This window comes from Aquarana catesbeiana, linkage group LG13, assembly GCF_042186555.1.
Source record: "Aquarana catesbeiana isolate 2022-GZ linkage group LG13, ASM4218655v1, whole genome shotgun sequence".
Classification (NCBI taxonomy): Eukaryota; Metazoa; Chordata; class Amphibia; order Anura; family Ranidae; genus Aquarana; species Aquarana catesbeiana.
Genome location: NC_133336.1, coordinates 10,665,670 through 10,684,271, shown reverse-complemented (window position 1 = coordinate 10,684,271; position 18,602 = coordinate 10,665,670).

The following is an 18,602-nucleotide window of genomic DNA, read 5'->3' as shown; positions in this document are numbered from 1 at the left end:
GGGGGGTCCTGGGAGGAATCCCCACCATGCTCGGTGGGTGGGACCTCCGGCAGCTCCAGAGCTCCCACTAGGCCTGACACGCGGAGGGAGACGGACAGTGCACGCTCTGCCCCTGGCGAGTGTGCAGCGGGGCGGGGCTTCGGCAGGGGACTCGGTCTGCATGGCCGCCAGGCCTTCTCCATCCACAGCCGGTGGCTCCCATGCAGTTGAGGGTCAGAGGAAGAAGCCAGCAGAGGGCCGTGACACAGTGGGACAAGTTCCAGGAGTTGACACCGGAGGTAGAACAACGCGGGGTTCCTTGTCCTGAATGGCTGTGGAGAATTGCCTTGGATTAGTATCCAGATGGATCAGACAGTATGTGAGAGCCCCGACGTGGGCGGCTTATACTAGGGTATGGCGCGAATGATTGTCCTTGTCGCAGCAGGTCACGAGTGGGCGGGAGGGGTAAGACTTGCGGTTAATGGTGCTGTACTTTATCTCGTGTAATTTGGAAGCTGGGGTGTCGGGCTTAGAGAAGAAGTTGGCAGGGTTGACTTTTTGGTCTAAATTTCAGGGTTGCCCAGATTTTACAAAAGATTTTTGGGTACGGCAAGCGATGAAAGGGTATCAGCGCTCTAAGCTGAGCAGGGACTCAAGGCACCCTGTTACTTTTGAGCTATTCGGGAGGTTATTGGTGCAGTTGGTTAATACGTGTTCATCTCAGTATGAGGTGGTGTTGTTAAAAGCGGAGTTTTCCCTGGCGTTATTTTGGGCTTTTTGGATTAGTGAGTTAGTTAGCCCTTCCGAGAAGTTACAAGGGGGCATAGGGGCAGCTGAGGTCACCTGTGGTGAAGATAGGTTATCCATATTGGTGTGCAGATCAAAAATGGATCAACGGGACAAGGGCAGGACAATGCAGGTATTTTCACTACCGGGTTCGTCCTCGTGCCCAGTGGAGTTAGTTAAGGGATTCCTCGCAGTACGCCCAGGCGTGACGTGCTCCATTTTAGTGCACAAGGATGGCAACTCTTTGTCGAGATTTCTGTTCATTGCAGTTTTTCAAAAATGTTTGGCGGCCCTGGGTTTGGGGGATCAGAAATGTTCCTCTCATTCATTTCGAGCTGTTATGGAGGCAGTCAGATGGGGGTTGGACAAGGAAGCGGTAAAATGCATTGGAAGATGGGAGTCGCGGTGGTTCAAATCTTATGTGCGTCCCCACCTGTTGACAGTTTAGCGGAGTAGGGGAGTGCATAGGGTGTGTGGGCATTGATATACCTGCTCTTGGGTGAGCAATTATTGTTATGTGGGTTGTTTTTCTTTTCTTTCAGGAGGAACCCAAGGCCTGGTTTGGATACTGGGCCACTCATATGTTTTTTGGGGGGCAAGGAGGGCCGATGTGTGACCCGAGAGTAGACAATTGGGCATTTCAAGACAGGAGGCTTGTATTAGGTGGCTGGGAGTAGCCGGAATGCTATGGAGCAGGACAATTCCAGAAGTGCACAGATTTGCGCGTTTGGATAGGCCGTCTGACATTCTAGCATTACATGTGGGCGGTAATGACTTAGATCTATGTTCGATATTGTGTGGGATATCAAGTTTGATTTCTTGCGGCTCCGCATGGCCTTTCCAGAGATGCTAATAGTGTGGTCTGACATTGTGGCACGGACTACTTGGCACTTAGCTAGGTCAGTGGAGAGGATTAATAAGGCCAGGAAGAAAGTGAACAGGGATGTCAGTAGATTTGTTGTCCGGAATGGGGGGTTGGTGATCAGACACTTGGAGCTGGAAGTTGATACCTGGCGTTACCTTCGGGGTGACGGGGTACACCTTAATGCTGTGGGGATTGACATGTGGGCTTTAGGTTTACAGGATGGGATCCAGAGAGCATTGAGGGTGTGGCGGGGCACACAAGGGTAAGGTTTTCCCCTGGTGTGCTGTGGTGGGTTGTTGGTCTTTGTGGGTGAAGGAAGAAACCTCAGATACGGAAGAGTTCTGGACCCATCGATGGTATGGGTCCCATTGGTGGTATTCCAGCTAACTGTGGCTTAGCTGGAATTTGGTTAACGGGTGCACTGTGGTCAGTGTTTTTGTTGTCTCTGAGCTAGTATGTCAGCTGGAGGCCTATTTAAGTTAAAGGTACCGAAGTGCATGATTGGATTGTGTGGCAAGCTTGGTGTTTGCTGCAAAGACCAACGCGAGTATGTGAATGATGGGTGGTGGTTTAACTGATGTTTTATACAGTTATGTAAATTTACTGTTGTTGTTAACTGCTTCCCGACCGCCTCACGCAGATATACTGCGGCAGAAGGGCACGTACAGGCAGATTAACGTACCGGAACGTTGCCCTTTAGGAGGCGGCTTGCACGCACGCGCTCGCTGGGAGCTCCGTGAGCGTGATCGCGGGTCACGCAGACTCAATGTCCGCAGGGATACCCGCGATCGTCTCACGGTGAGGAAGAACGGGGAACTGCTAATGTAAACAAGCATTTCCCCATTCTGCCTAATGACACTGACACTGATCACAGCTCCCTGTAAACGGGAGTGGTGATCAGTGTCGTGTCACCCACAGCCCCCCCCCCACAGTTAGAATCACTCCCTAGGACATACTTAACCACTACAGCCCCACCTAGTGGTTAACCCTTTCACTGCCAGTCACATTTATACAGTAATCAGTGCATTTTTAATTGCACTGATCGCTGAATAAATGTGAATGGTCCCAAAATAGCACCAAAAGTGTCCGATCTGTCCGCATTAATGTCGCACTCACGATAAAAATTGTTGATCGCTGCCATTACTAGCAAAAAAAATTATTAATAAAAATGCCATAAAACTATCCCCTATTTTGTAGACGCTATAACTTTTGGGCAAACCAATCAATAAACGCTTATTGCCATTTTTTTTACCAAAAATATGTAGAAGAATACGTATCGGCCTAAACTGAGGAAAAAAACAATTTTTATAGATTTTTTGGGGGATATTTATTATAGCAAAAAGTAAAAAATATAGGTTTTTCTTCAAAATTGTCACTCTTTTTTTGTTTATAGCGCAAAAGATAAAAACCGCAGAGGTGATCAAATACCACCAAAAGAAAGCTCTATTTGTGGTAAAAAAAGTATGTCTATTTTGTTTGAGAGCCACATCGCACGCCCGCGCAATTGTCAGTTAAAGCGACGCAATGCCGAATCGCAAAAATGTGCTCTGGTCTTTAGCCAGCCAAATGGTCCAGGGCTTAAGTGGTTAATAAAGTGGCTGCTACGGGCAATATTTACTCCAGCTTGGTGTGGTTTCCATTTATGGGTAAGGGTAAGGTAAATGTAGAGCTGGGTATTGGTCTGGCAGATAGATGATAAGTATGTAGCATCTGTTATACAATAGTCAAGAGAAGCCCGGAGTAAATAAAAGAATGCCATAGACGAAGGGCGAACATGACAGGGTTAAACAGGGGTACATGGCTAAGAAGGTTTTTGAGAGAGCTTAGGAGATTGGGTGTTTGAGACAGTAGGAGGAGTTAGCTGCATGAAGCAGCGTGTGTGTCCCTCCCCAGCTCAGTGGCAGCAGGAGGAGCGAGCTTCCCACCCTCGCTCCCTGGTTAAGGTTGGCATTGTTCTTTTGGTTTTCATGCTCATATAAGAAGTTTTTTCCACAGAGCAGTTGGTGCAGGATGTCATGGCAGTGGAGGGTTGTTGGTCTTTGCGGGTGAAAGAAGAAACCTCAGATACAGAAGAGTTTGGGACCCATCGGTGGTATGGGTCCCGTTAGTGATATTCCAGCTAATGGTGATTTAGCTGGAATTTGGTTAACGGGTGCACTGCGTTCAGTGTTTTTGTTGTCTCCGAGCTAGTATGTCAGCTGGAGGCCTATTTAAGCTAAAGGTACCGCAGTGCCTGACTGGATCGTGTGGGGGGAGAAGGCTCATGATGCTTATTGGAAACCCTTAAGTTTTCATGTGGTAGTCCTAGGAGACTTTTTCCTGTCCCTGAGACTCCATTGTTGAAGGGGGAGCAGTTCTCTTCTTCTGTGTTCAGCCACTCCTCGGCTGTCGAAGGTGGTGGAAACTGTGGAGGTTTACCAGGTTTACCCGGGGAGGTCTGGTGTCACTGGCAGGTCAAAGGAACAGAAGACGAAAAGAAAAACTGGAAACAAAAAACAGCAAATCGAAAAAAACTTTAGAACAGATGTGGGGAACATATGGGTCGTGGGAGGGGTATAGCCCCAATCAATGGAATCAAACCAGACTCTGGGTCCGCAAAAAGTAGGAGAGTGTGGGGAGAGGGTCCGGAATTCAGGTGGGTCTGTTATCTTTAGCTTTCTTCCCTTTTCCTTTGTTCCAAAGGTGGGATCGTGGGCTGGTAGGTGTCGCCTTTTGGTTGAGCCTGCACCGGTGTTGGAGGTATCCATATCAGCTTCCTGGGCGATAAACTTCAGATGTAGGAGGAGAAGGAGTAGTTTCTCCCTTTGTCAGTAAACTTGACCGCAAAAGGAAAGGCCCATCTATATTTTATGTCTCTCTGCATCAGTACAAGCAGTAACGGTTTCAGTGCTCTCCTACGCTATATAGTGGAGGGGGAGAGGTCCGCGAATATCTGTACCAGGTGGCCTTGGCACATCACTTGGGATAAGGATCTTGCTTGTTTTATGACCTCCTCCTTTGCGGAGTAATAATGAGGTTTGGCGATGACGTCTCTGGGGTTTCTGTCCTTCCTAGGGGGTCCCAGGGCTCTGTGGGCTCTGTCTAGTTCTAGACGGTGTTGGGGAATATTAGGAAGTAGGTTTTTGATTAAGTCCTGCACCGCAGCTGGTACATTAGGTATGGTCTCCGGTAGCCCCCGGATTCTCATGTTGTACCTCCTGGACCTATTCTCCAGGTCATCGATTCTGGAAATGGCAAAATCCAGTTGTTCCTGCACTGTGTGGATATGTTTTGAATTTTGATTTGTCACGGCAATAGTTTCTTCTAGTTTGTGTTTTATCATGTCTATTCTGGTGCCCAGGTTTTGGAAGTCGGCCTTTAAATCTCCAGTAATTTTGGCCGCTGTTTGTGCTAGGCCTCTGTCTAGGAGGTCTGAGAATTTCTGGAAAAGTTCCTCCATGTGGTAGGCCGAGTTCCTTGCCTAGTTATCAGGGGGTGGTGTGCCAGTCTGAGCCGCTATGTTAGATCCCATGGAGGCAGAAGGGCAAAGTCCGCCATTGTGCGGCCTATGAGGGACTCTGCGGAGGCAGGAGAAGGGGTGATTGCCTGTTGGTAGCCCACCTGTAAGCCTGGGGTGAAGTGCAGGGTCGCCATGGGGAGCTCTGGCCTGTGGTCTGGGAGACTATCTGTGCTTGTAGCATGAGGCCGTGCTGCTGCCATCTTGGATGTCCCATCTGTGACCACAGACTCAAATTTTGGCCTTAAATCCCTCTTCACAGTAGCTCTGGACATAGGGGAGTGTTCCCAAGTGTGTGGAGATGCTGCTGTAGGTATGAGAGAGCTGGGATGGGATGGTGTGGAGCTCTGGGCTCAGGCGGCCATCTTCAGAGCTCCGCACACTCTTCACTTAATTTATGCACAGCATTTGCACTTTATTGTATTCATCTAGGCCTGTCAGCGCTGTGGTATTTATACCCTTTTTTTTCCAAAGTGTAAAGGTGGTCTTAGAGAATGACGGCATTGCCCTTTTCTTGGTGACAGATTGTTTCTCATAATTCTATACACATTTATTGAAATATATTATTATTGCAGGCTAATTAAAAGGGAAGATTTGGTCATACGTCTCGGTGGATGTAATGAACTGATTTCTGCTCCAGAACGATCACAAATATAATATGGAGACTAAGCCTTGTCCTCCTCCGCAGGCCTCTGCTGGTAAGCAGCAATTGTTACCTTGTATTTCTATCATCTTTATGGAGAATTAAAGCTATATAATCTAATTTACATATATATTCAATTGTATTTTATGCTACAGTTAGGCTTAAAGTGATTGTAAACCCTCACCTTGTAAAACAACCCATTCAGTTTAACCACTTCCAGACCGCCCCATAGAAGATATACTGCTACAGGGCGGCCCTCCTGTACCGAATCATGTGATTCTGCACTTATGCCTACGGGGGGGGTGCTGACTATGGACCTTGGCATTTGAGGGAGCTACAAGCATTTAGGAAGATATTCTGTTATGTAATGCAAAAGGACATTATTAACCACTTGCCGACCGCCTAACGTATATATACGTCGGCAGAATGGCACGGGCAGGCAGAATCACGTACATGTACGTGATCTGCCTCCCGCGGGCGGGGGGTCCGATCAGACCCCCCCCGGTGCCAGCGGCGGTCGGCATTTGACTGGGAGCGTCGGGGGGCGAGGGGGAGACCATCCGATCGTGGCCCCCCCCCTCGCGATCGCTCCCAGCCAATCGGAATCCTCCCCTGCCTGTGTGTAGTTTCACACAGGCAGAGGATGTGATGTCATCTCTCCTCGGCTTTGGCAGTTTCCGTCCAGCGCCGAGGAGAGAAGACATGTAAGTGCACAACACTACACACAACACAGTAGAACATGCCAGGCATACTTTACACCCCCGACCCCCCCCCGATCGCCCCCCCCCCCTGTCACAAACTGACACCAGCAGTATTTTTTTTTTTTTTTCTGATTACTGCATGGTGTCAGTTTGTGACAGTTACAGTGTTAGGGCAGTGAGTATTACCCCCCTTTAGGTCCTCTAGGATACCCCCCTAACCCCCCCTAATAAAGTTTTAACCCCTTGATCACCCCCTGTCACCAGTGTCACTAAGCGATCATTTTTCTGATCGCTGTATTAGTGTCGCTGGTGACGCTAGTTAGGAACGTAAATATTTAGGTTCGCCGTCAGCGTTTTATAGGGATAGGAACCCCCATATACTATCTAATAAATGTTTTAACCCCTTGATTGCCCCCTAGTTAACCCTTTCACCACTGATCACCGTATAACCGTTACGGGTGACGCTGGTTAGTTCGTTTATTTTTTATAGTTACATAGTTACATAGTTAGTAAGGTTGAATAAAGACACCAGTCCATCCAGTTCAACCTGAGTGAGTGTGGGTGCGTGTCTGCAATTCTCCCTACCCCTGTACATTGTGTCTCATTAAGATGCTCATCTATTATATTATTATTTATTTAAGATATCCATATAGCGCTGTTCATTTTTACACAGTGCTCCACACATACATCACATCCTACCCTCAAGGAGCCCACAATCCAAGGTCCCCAACTCACATTCATATACTAGGGCCAATTTTGGACAGAAGCCAATTAACCTGCCAGCATGTCTTTGGAGTGTGGGAGGAAACCGGAGTACCCGGAGGAAACCCACGCAGACGCAGGGAGAACATGCAAACTCCAGGCAGGTAATGTCGTGGTTGGGATTTGAACCAGCGACCCTTTTTACTGCTAGGCGAGAGTGCTAACCACTACACCACTGTGCCGCCCATAGTGTCAGGGGACCCGCCGTTTATTACCTAATAAAGGTTTAGCCCCTGATCGCCCGGCGGTGATATGCGTCGCCCCAGGCAGCGTCAGATTAGCGCCAGTACCGCTAACACCCACGCACGCAGCATACGCCTCCCTTAGTGGTATAGTATCTGTACAGATCAATATCTGATCCGATCAGATCTATACTAGTGTCCCCAGCAGTTTAGGGTTCCCAAAAATGCAGTGTTAGCGGGATCAGCCCAGATACCCGCTAGCACCTGCGTTTTGCCCCTCCGCTCGGCCCACCCAAGTGCAGTATCGATCGATCACTGTCACTTACAAAACACTATAAGTGCAGCGTTCACAGAGTCAGGCCTGATCCCTGCGATCGCTAACAGTTTTCTTGGTAGCGTTTTGGTGAACTGGCAAGCACCAGCCCCAGGCAGCGTCAGGTTAGCGCCAGTACCGCTAACACCCACACACGCACCGTACACCTCCCTTAGTGGTATAGTATCTGATCGGATCAATATCTGATCAGATCTATACTAGTGTCCCCAGCAGTTTAGGGTTCCCACAAACGCAGTGTTAGCGGGATCAGCCCAGATACCTGCTAGCACCTGCGTTTTGCCCCTCCGCCCAGCCCAGCCCAGCCCACCCAAGTGCAGTATCGATCGATCACTGACACTTACAAAACACTAAACGCATAACTGCAGCGTTCGCAGAGTCAGGCCTGATCCCTGCGATCGCTAACAGTTTTTTTGGTAGCGTTTTGGTGAACTGGCAAGCACCAGCGGCCTAGTACACCCCGGTCGTAGTCAAACCAGCACTGCAGTAACACTTGGTGACGTGGCGAGTCCCATAAGTGCAGTTCAAGCTGGTGAGGTGGCAAGCACAAGTAGTGTCCCACTGCCACCAAAAAGACAAACACAGGCCCGTCGTGCCCTTCCTGCTGCATTCGCCAATCCTAATTGGGAACCCACCGCTTCTGCAGCGCCCGTACTTCCCCCATTCACATCCCCAACCAAATGCAGTCGGCTGCATGAGAGGCATTTTCTTTATGTCCTCCCGAGTACCCCTACCCAACGAACCCCCCCAAAAAAGATGTCGTGTCTGCAGCAAGCGCGGATATAGGCTGACACCCGCTATTATTGTCCCTCCTGTCCTGACAATCCTGGTCTTTGCATTGGTGAATGTTTTGAACGCTACCATTCACTAGTTGAGTATTAGCGTAGGGTACAGCATTCCACAGACTAGGCACACTTTCACAGGGTCTCCCAAGATGCCATCGCATTTTGAGAGACCCGAACCTGGAACCGGTTACAGTTATAAAAGTTAGTTACAAAAAAAAGTGTAAAAAAAAAAAAAAAAACACAAACAAAAATATAAAATAAAAAAAAAAATAGTTGTCGTTTTATTGTTCTCTCTCTCTCTATTCTCTCTCTATTGTTCTGCTCTTTTTTACTGTATTCTATTCTGCAATGTTTTATTGTTGTTATGTTTTATCATGCTTGCTTTTCAGATATGCAATTTTTTATACCTTACCGTTTACCGTGCTTTATTGTTAACCATTTTTTTGTCTTCAGGTACGCCATTCACGACTTTGAGTGGTTATACCAGAATGATGCCTGCAGGTTTAGGTATCATCTTGGTATCATTCTTTTCAGCCAGCCATTGGCTTTCATGTAAAAGCAATCCTAGCAGCTAATTAGCCTCTAGACTGCTTTTACAAGCAGTGGGAGGGAATGCCCCCCCCCCCAACGTCTTCCGTGTTTTTCTCTGGCTCTCCTGTCTCAACAGGGAACCTGAGAATGCAGCCGGTGATTCAGCCAGCTGACCATAGAGCTGATCAGAGACCAGAGTGGCTCCAAACATCTCTATGGCCTAAGAAACCGGAAGCTACGAGCATTTTATGACTTAGATTTCGCCGGATGTAAACAGCGCCATTGGGAAATTGGGAAAGCATTTTATCACACCGATCTTGGTGTGGTCAGATGCTTTGAGGGCAGAGGAGAAATCTAGGGTCTAATAGACCCCAATTTTTGCAAAAAAGAGTACCTGTCACTACCTATTGCTATGATAGGGGATATTTACATTCCCTGAGATAACAATAAAAATGATTTTAAAAAAAAAAATGAAAGGAACTGTTTAAAAACAAGCTAAAAAAATAATAATAATAAAGAAAAAAAAAAAAAAAAAAAAGCACCCCTGTCCCCCCTGCTCTCGCGCTAAGGCGAACGCAAGCGTCGGTCTGGCGTCAAATGTAAACAGCAATTGCACCATGCATGTGAGGTATCACCACGAACGTCAGATCGAGGGCAGTAATTTTAGCAGTAGACCTCCTCTGTAAATCTAAAGTGGTAACCTGTAAAGGCTTTTAAAGGCTTTTAAAAATGTATTTAGTTTGTCGCCACTGCACGTTTGTGCGCAATTTTAAAGCATGTCATGTTTGGTATCCATGTACTCAGCCTAAGATCATCTTTTTTATTTCATCAAACATTTGGGCAATATAGTGTGTTTTAGTGCATTAAAATTTAAAAAAGTGTGTTTTTTCCCAAAAAAATGCGTTTGAAAAATCGCTGCGCAAATACTGTGTGAAAAAAAAAAATGAAACACCCACCATTTTAATCTGTAGGGCATTTGCTTTAAAAAAATATATAATGTTTGGAGGTTCAAAGTAATTTTCTTGCAAAAAAAATTATTTTTTTATGTAATCAAAAAGTGTCAGAAAGGGCTTTGTCTTCAAGTGGTTAGAAGAGTGGGTGATGTGTGACATAAGCTTCTAGATGTTGTGCATAAAATGCCAGGACAGTTCAAAACCCCCCCAAATGACCCCATTTTGGAAAGTAGACACCCCAAGCTATTTGCTGAGAGGCATGTCGAGTCCATGGAATATTTTATATTGTGACACAAGTTGCGGGAAAGAGACAATTTTTTATTTTTTTTATTTTTTTTTGCGCAAAGTTGTCACTAAATGATATATTGCTCAAACATGCCATGGGAATATGTGAAATTACACCCCAAAATACATTCTGTTTCTTCTCCTGAGTACGGGGATACCACATGTATGAGACTTTTTGGGAGCCTAGCCGCGTACGGGACCCCGAAAACCAAGCACCGCCTTCAGGCTTTCTAAGGCCGTAAATTTTTGATTTCACTCTTCACTGCCTATCACAGTCTCGGAGGCCATGGAATGCCCAGGTGGCAAAAAAACCCCCCAAATGACCCCATTTTGGAAAGTAGACACCCCAAGCTATTTGATGAGAGGTATAGTGAGTATTTTGCAGACCTCACTTTTTGTCACAAAGTTTTGAAAATTGAAAAAAGAAAAAAAAAATTTTTTTTTCTCGTCTTTCTTTATTTTCAAAAACAAATGAGAGCTGCAAAATACTCACCATGCCTCTCAGCAAATAGCTTGGGGTGTCTACTTTCCAAAATGGGGTCATTTGGGGGGGGGTTGTGCCACCTGGGCATTCCATGACCTCCGAAACTGTGATAGGTAGTGAGGAGTAAAATCAAAAATGTACGCCCTTAGAAATCCTGAAGGCAGTGATTGGTTTTTGGGGCCCCGTACGCGGCTAGGCTCCCAAAAAGTCCCACACATGTGGTATCCCCATACTCAGGAGAAGCAGCAGAATGCATTTTGGGGTGCAATTCCACATATGCCCATGGCCTGTGTGAGCAATATATCATTTAGTGACAACTTTGTGCAAAAAAAAAAAAAAAAAAAAATTTGTCACTTTCCCGCAACTTGTGTCAAAATATAAAACATTCCATGGACTCAACATGCCTCAAAGCAAATAGCTTGGGGTGTCTACTTTCCAAAATGGGGTCATTTGGGGGGGGGGGGTTTATGCCATCTGGGCATTTTATGGCCTTCAAAACTGTGATAGGTAGTGAGGAGTAAAATCAAAAATGTACGCCCTTAGAAATCCTGAAGGCAGTGATTAGTTTTAAGAGCCCCGTACGCGGCTAGGCTCCCAAAAAGTCCCACACATGTGGTATCCCCATACTCAGGAGAAGCAGCTAAATGTATTTTGGGGTGCAATTCCACATATGCCCATGGCCTGTGTGAGCAATATATCATTTAGTGACAACTTTTTGTAATTTTTTTTTTTTTGTCATTATTCAATCACTTGGGACAAAAAAAATGAATATTCAATGAGCTCAACATGCCTCTCAGCAAATTCCTTGGGGTGTCTACTTTCCAAAATGGGGTCATTTGTGGGGGTTTTGTACTGCCCTGCCATTTTAGCACCTCAAGAAACGACATAGGCAGTCATAAATTAAAGGCTGTGTAAATTCCAGAAAATGTACCCTAGTTTGTAGGCGCTATAACTTTTGCGCAAACCAATAAATATACACTTATTGACATTTTTTCTACCAAAGACATGTGGCCGAATACATTTTGGCCTAAATGTATGACTAAAATTGAGTATATTGGATTTTTTTTAGAACAAAAAGTAGAAAATATCATTTTTTTTCAAAATTTTCGGTCTTTTTCCGTGTATAGTGCAAAAAATAAAAACGGCAGAGGTGATCAAATACCATCAAAAGAAAGCTCTATTTGTGGGAAGAAAAGGACGCAAATTTCGTTTGGGTACAGCATTGCATGACCGCGCAATTAGCAGTTAAAGCGACGCAGTGCCGAATTGTAAAAAGTGCTCTGGTCAGGAAGGGGGTAAAACCTTCCGGGGCTGAAGTGGTTAAGGAGGCCATGATGGTCTCTGCCAGCTTGGGACTCAGTGGACAGATGTATGTGCAAGGAATGCTGACTAATAAAATCTGGAAAGCCCGGGTCTTTCACCCAATAGTTTATTATGCTCATTAACACACCTTTGTCTCCTAGCAAACTATTGGGGGATATGTTTCTACTTATGAATACCTCCCAACTGTCCCGGATTGCCCGTGAAAGTCCCGCTGTGGGAGGTCTGTCCCGCATCCCGGGCACCTTCATTCCGGGACAATACAATGTCCCGGAATTCCCCCCTTGGCCAATCTGATGCCCCCTAAAAAATGCTGCCACATCGCCGCTGTCCCTTACTGCCCGCTGTACTAGTTCTGGCCGAGACCCGCTTTATTTCACCCCCAGACTCTGCCTGGCTCACTGCCAAAACAACTGGTTGCTAGACACGGCCCGCTTGGCGTCTAACAACCGGTGACGTAACGAGGAGGAGGAGAGTGGAGCTTCAGCATTCAGAGCGAGCCAGAGGAGGATTCCTCCTCCTCGCGCCTAAGCTTCGCCCCGGCTTCGGGTCTTGCCTGAAGGCTGTTCCTGCCGCTGGAAGAAAGGTAGGAGAAATGCTCCCTGCACTGCCCTGAGGATGCTCATGGTCACTCTACTCCCTCCCATACACTGCCCCCCTTCAGTCATGCTGTACAGTCCCCCCATACTGCCCTCCACTAACCCCCATTATACTGCCCCCCTCCCATTATACTGCCCTCCACTGCCCCTCTCCCATTATACTGCCACCCCTCTCATTATACTGCCCTCCACCACCCCCTCCCCATTATACTGTCCCCTCCCATTATACTGCCCTCCACTGCCACCCCTCTCATTATACTGCCCTCCACTAACCCCCCTCCCATTATACTGCCCTCCACTACCACCCCTCCCATCATACTGCCCTCCCTTTCATCATACTGCCCTCCACTACCACCCCTCCCATCATACTGTCCTCCACTAACCCCCTCCCATTATACTGTCCTCCACTACCACTCCCTCCCATCATACTGCCCTTAACTACCACCCCTCCCATCATACTGCCCTCCACTAACCCCACTCCCATTATACTGCCCTCCACTACCACCTCCTTCCATCATACTGCCCTCCACTACCACCCCTCCCATCACACTACCCTTCACTACCTCCCCTCCCATCATACTGCCCTCCACTGGCTCCCCTCCCATCATACTGCCTTCCACTGCCACCCTCTCCCATCATACTGCCCTCCACCCCATCATACTGCCCTCCACTGCCACCAACTCCCATCAAAAACTGTAAAAAGACTCTAAAAAATAAAATTGTAAAATAAAATATAATAATAAAAATAATTAAAAAATATAATAACAAAAATGAAAAACTACTGATCCCGTTCACTACCCTACTGGCCGTGTCTACTGCTCTACTGACCATGTCCACTGCCCTACTGACCACGTCCACTGCCCTACTGACCACGTCCACTGCTCTACTGACCATGTCCACTGCCCTACTGACCACATCCACTGCCCTACTGACCACATCCACTGCCCTACTGACCACGTCCACTGCCCTATTGACTATGTCCACTGCCCTAATGACAATATCCACTGCCCTAATGACAATATCCACTGCCCTACTGACCATGTTCACTGCTCTACTGACCATGACCACTGCTCTACTGACCATGCCCACTGCTTTACTGACCATGTTCACTGCTCTACTGACCATGACCACTGCTCTACTGACCATGCCCACTGCTCTACTGACCATGACCACTGCTTTACTGACCATGACCACTGCTCTACTGACCATGTCCACTGCTCTACTGACCATATCCACTGCTCTACTGACCATGTCCACTGCTCTACTGACAATATCCACTACCCTATTGACCACGTTCACTGCTATACTGACCATGTTCACTACCCTACTGACCACTTCCACTGCTCTACTGACCATGTCCACTGCCCTAGTGACTGACACTATTCACCGTCCACACTGACACCATTGGCGGAACTACCAGCAAAGGTTGCACTTGCGACTGGGCCCTGGCCTTCTGCCACCATGGCGAGGCCCAAGACTGCAGGACTGCACAACATGTGAAAGGGATCTGCTGTGCGACCATGAAGGGTGGTGGGATCAGTGGGAAGGGCTCTGGGCTCGGAGGGAATGGCCCAGGCCAGAGGTCGGGGGGCCCTTCATGGTTTCTTATACCAGGGCCCTGAAGGTTCTAATTCTGCCTCTGCTGCACCCTGTATATAGCTCATCCCAGTTCCCTGCATCCTGTATATAGCTCATGTTAGAACCCTGCACCCTGTATATAGCTCATCCCAGAACCCTGCACCCTGTATATAGCTCATCCCAGAACCCTGCACCCTGTATATAGCTCACCTCAGAACCCTGCACTCTGTACATAGCTCATCCCAAAAATCTGCAGTCTGTACATAGCTCATTCCATAACCCTGCAACCTATACATAGCTCATCCCAGGACTCTGCACTCTGTACATGTCAGAAACCATGTAATCAGGCCGAGATAGAAGTACAGTTAAATCACACTTGTTTAATAAAAAAAGTAAAAAGAACAAACGTAGTCAAAACATAGCCAAAGTTCAGTAACCGGAACAGATAGTCAGCCAAGTCAGAAGTCAGGGATCAATGTAGTGGAACAGCAAGCAGGATCTGGAGCCAGAAGGGGTGTCAGCAAATCAAGTCTTGAACAGGATTACAGGAGATAGTTTCTGTGATGTTGACCATGGCGAAGGCAGACATCCTCTGGACTGGACAACTTAAGTAGGCAGGACTGACAAGCAGGATATCATCAACAGCTGAGTAACTGTGGAGAGATAGGAGCTGACAATTAACCGACAGCTGAGCGGCCAGCTCAGCAAAGGAAGGGCTGAGCCCAGCCCTGAAAGTACATAGCTCATCCCAGAACCCTGCACTCTGTACATAGCTCATCCCATAACCCTGCACTCTGTACATAGCTCATCCCAGAACCCTGCCCTCTGTACATAATGCACTCTAAACACTGCATGCTTTTATACTTTTTTTAAATGAATGAGCTGGGGTTTGTATATATCCATGAGACTCTTGCTTGTGGAACAATAATTAAGCATATTTTATAGGTACAAGGAAGTCAGAGTTTTGTTTAATGATGCCCCTTAAGCTCCTCCCACTGTCAGACGTTTGACCACGCCCACATTTGCCACAGCACGCTATGCAAGGTTACTTCCTCCCTCAAGTGTCCCTCATTCTGAAGTTCAAAAGTTGGGAGGTATGCTTATGTGTAATGTAAGTTGTGAGTTAGGAGACGGCAAGGCTGCCCTGAAAGGTCATATCTCTGAGTCACCAAGTCTGGGTAAATGATTAGTAAACTAGCTCATGTTAATTAGGTTTCTGGTTACAGTTTGTATTGTAATCTTGCTGTATATATTTGTGTGTCCTCTCAAATAAATCAGTCCATGTTCAGCAACCAAACGAGTATTGCCTTGATTGTGGTTGTCAGCGGTTGGAATATCTGATATCTATATTCAGACTGGGAGGAAGCGGTATATTACGAAAGCACTCAAACGGAGTGTGGGATGTTTCATTACATTGGTGGCAAGCAGTGGGATGCTTCTTGCAGTTTTGGACATCCAAACCTCCACCTGGATCCAAGGTCTGGATAGCAGGAGAGGGGAGGTACAGATACCAGCCGCCATATCAGTAGGCAAGAGGCTAGCATTCAGTCCCCTCCAAAAGCCTCTGTCCCGGGTGAGTCTGTCACAGGTGGCTTTTCCTATCCTGACTGGATGTCACATGACATCCTGTTAGGAAGCGCCGATTGCGGGGCCTCGCAGCAGCCGTGACCAATCACAGCAGGTCACATGACAGTTGTACACAATGGATGGCTAACTTTCATGCTATTCACTGTGTACAATTGTGTTGCTAGCTGTGATTGGTCAATTTGATCACATAGTACAGACAGGGCCAATCACAGCAGATCTGTACCATGTGATTAGCTGTGGCCAATCACAGGTAATCACAACAAAAAAAACTAAATGATTCAGTTTCATTCAGTAAAATGATTGCTTATAGCAGGCATGTCCAAAGTCTGGCCCGCAGGCCAATTGCGGCCCACGTTCCGGTTTCAAATGGCCCCACTGGTGATTTGGACATATATATTTTTTGTGGGCCCCAATGAATCACTGAGCGCTGCGGGGGCCACAAAATATATATACTGTATTTATCGGTGCCTCGGAGAGACAGGGAGGGTGGTGGGACAAGTGCCGACAGATTGCATACAGGAGAATTTCCTGTTTACTCGGTGGTCTCTAATAGAAAGTCCCATCTTCTGGGCTGCCATTGGACAACTGTTCTGTCTATCATTGGAGGCGAGACTTTGTATTAAAAAGGCCGCCGAGAAAACTGGAGATTCTCCTGTATGTAATCTGTCTGCGTTCGTCCCGCCCCCTCCCTGTCCTCTCTGAGGCTGCAGATGGGCATCGATCAGGCTGTACTGATGGCAATGGTGAACCTGCATTCAGGGTAATTGTGAGTCTGCATTCATGGCAATGGGTGGGGGCTGCATTCATCGCAATGGTGAGGCTGCATTTATAGCAATGGTGAGTCTGCATTCATGACAAAGATGAGTCTGCATTCATGGCAATGGGGGGGGGCTGCATTCATCGCAATGGTGAGGCTGCATTCATAGCAATGGTGAGTCTGCATTCATGGCAATGGTGAGGCTACATTTATGGCAATGGTGAGGCTGCATTCATGGCAATGGTGAGGCTGTATTCATGGCAATGGGGGGGCTGCATTCATGGCAATGGATGGGGGCTGCATTCATCGTAATGGTGAGACTGAATTCATGGCAATGGTGAGGCTGCATTCATGGCAATAATGAGGCTGCATTTAGGGCAATGGTGAGTCTGCATTCATGGCAATGGTGAGGCTGCATTCATGGCAATGGTGAGCCTGCTTCCATGATAATGGTGAGTCTGCATTCATGGCAATGGTGAGGCTGCATTCATGGCGATAGGGGGCTGCATTCATGGCAATGGTGAGGCTGCATTCATGGCCATTGGGGGCTGCATTCATGGCAATGGTGAAGCTGCATTCATGGCAATGGGGGGCTGCATTCATGGCAATGGTGAAGCTGCATTCATGGAAATAATGACTCTGCATTCATGACAATGGGGGAGCTGCATTCATGGCAATGGTGAGATGGCATTCATGGCAATGGTGAGGCGGCATTCGTGGCAATGGTGAGGCGGCATTCGTGGCAATGGTGAGGCGGCATTCATGGCAATGGTGAGGCGGCATTCATGGCAATGGGGGGGGCTGCATTCGGGCAATGGTGAGGCTGCAGATGGGCACTGACCCTTATTTTGCTTCACAGTCCTTTATTTAAAATTTTTTCCTGAAACTTTTCTCTTAAAGTGGAGGTGCGTGTTATATGCTGATAAATACGGTATATACAAATAGCACACCCGAGCTCATCTCTTCACCACACACAGCCACAAACGCAAGAGAATTCTTGTTGGGCAGTGTATTAGTGCTCGGATGAACACACTTAGACTGAATTTTAATGGTTCATAGAATGTCAGGCAAAATGGTCGGCCCTCACGTATGTTCTCTTCATCAAATCTGGCCCTCTTTGAAAAAAGTTTGGACACCCCTGGCTTATAGCAATGCAATGCATCAATTCCCTAGAGTAGTACAATATTACTACGGTAACATTATGTTGCTCTGGTCATGTGTTAAAAAAAATCATTCAAAATGTAATAAAAAATAAAAAAATAAATATATATAATGCTTTTTTTTAATACTGTCACCAGTCAGTGTCCTTGATCACTGCCACACCAGTTATATGATGACGCTGTACTGTACTGGTGGCAGTATGTAAAAAAAAAAAATAAATTGTGATTTTTTTTTTTTAATTTCTTCATTTTCCAAAAAATGATGACAAAAAATTACAACTTTAAAAAACTCACCATGCCTCTTACTAAATACCTTAGACTGTCTACTTTTCAAAAAGGGGTGATTTGGGGGGTATTTGTACTGTCCTGGCATTTTTGGGCTTCAAGAAAAAAGATTGGCCATCAGTACATCAGGATTGAACGATTTTCATATATATATCCCATAGTGTGTGGACTCTATAACTTTCCTACAGACTAAATAATATACACCGATTTGGGTTCCTTTAACCAAAGAAATGTAGCAGAATACATTTTGGGCTAAATTTATGAAGAACAATAATTTATTTGCAAAATTTTATAACAGAAACAAAGAAAAACATGTTTTTTTTTCAAAACTTTCGGGGTTTTTGTTTCATTTTTTAGCAAAAAAATTGAAACCCCAGTGAGGATTAAATACCACCAAAAGAAAGCTGTATTTGTGTGAACAAAATGATAAAAACATTTGTTTGGGTGCAGTGTTGCATGACCGGGCAATTGTCATTCAAAGTGTGACAGCGCTGAAAGCTGAAAATTGGTTTGGGCAGGAACGAAGGGCCGGT